This window comes from Lepisma saccharinum, chromosome 4, assembly GCF_977018435.1.
Source record: "Lepisma saccharinum chromosome 4, izLepSacc3.1, whole genome shotgun sequence".
Lineage (NCBI taxonomy): Eukaryota > Metazoa > Arthropoda > Insecta > Zygentoma > Lepismatidae > Lepisma > Lepisma saccharinum.
This window is the reverse complement of record NC_139232.1, coordinates 59,363,936-59,365,131: the sequence shown is the minus strand read 5'-3', so window position 1 is coordinate 59,365,131 and position 1,196 is coordinate 59,363,936.

Sequence of the window (1,196 nt, the reverse complement as noted above, 5' to 3'; positions counted from 1 at the left end):
AGTGTTAGGTAATAATCAAAATCTAATTATTGATAACAACTCGTTTGAACCAGTTTCCAAATTCAAATACTTAGGAGTAATATTAACAAATGAAAATTATATTAAAGAGGAAATAAAAAGTAGGCTTAATTCAGGAAATGCATGTTACTTCTCTCTTCATAAACTTTTGTCTTCTCGTTTAATATCTAAGAAATTAAAAGTTAAAATATACAAAACCGTAATTTTGCCTGTAGTATTATATGGATGTGAAACTTGGTTCCTTACGTTGAAAGAGGAACATAAATTGAGAGTATTTGAAAATAAGATCCTTAGGAAAATATTTGGACCTAAAAGGGATGAGGAGACAGGTGAGTGGAGAAGGTTACATAATTTAGAAGTACATAATTTGTATTCATGTCCAGATATTATTAGAATAATTAAATCAAGAAGACTTAGGTGGGCAGGCCATGTGGCACGAATGGGAGAGGAAAGAGGAGTTTACAGGATACTTGTTGGGAAACCTGATGGTAAGAGACCTGTAGGAAGGCCAAGACGAAGATGGAGGGACAACTTTGAGATGGACCTAAGGGAAATAGGTAGGGATGGAAAAGAGTATATAGAACTTGCTCAAGATAGGGAAAGATGGAAGGCCTGTGTTGCTGCAGCCATGAACCTTCGGGTTTAAGAAGGCTAGAGAGTTAGTTAGTTTAGTTAGTTAAGTGGCTATGTAAGTTTCAAGCTAAATGCAAGCTTGAACCGTAGTGATTGTTCTAATTTACTGATAAATGTAAAGCAGCCTAACAATAGTTATTTTGAGGAACTGAATAGGGGAGGACTTTCTCTACCTTCAGACTTTACTATTGATGTACGCAGACACGTGATTGGTATTGCTCAGACACTTTTACAACCTAGGTATGAGCCTACATTTTTAGAAACTTGTAATCAAAAGTATGTTTTAGAACAACTTAGCTTAGATGGTCTCAATTTGGACTTAGATATAAGTGATACTTTAAAAGAAAAGAGACCTTGTGGCAGAGAAAATTTACAAATTGCAAAAGAAATTGTCTCGACCATGTTCCAAGTACAGAACTGATCAAGTGGTTCAGCACACCAATAGAAGAAAGCTTACCATTTGCCATAGTTTTCTTTGTTTTTACTTGGTTTTAACAATGTATGAAAATCCGTTAACATTGAAAAGCTAAATTTTGTGGACTTGT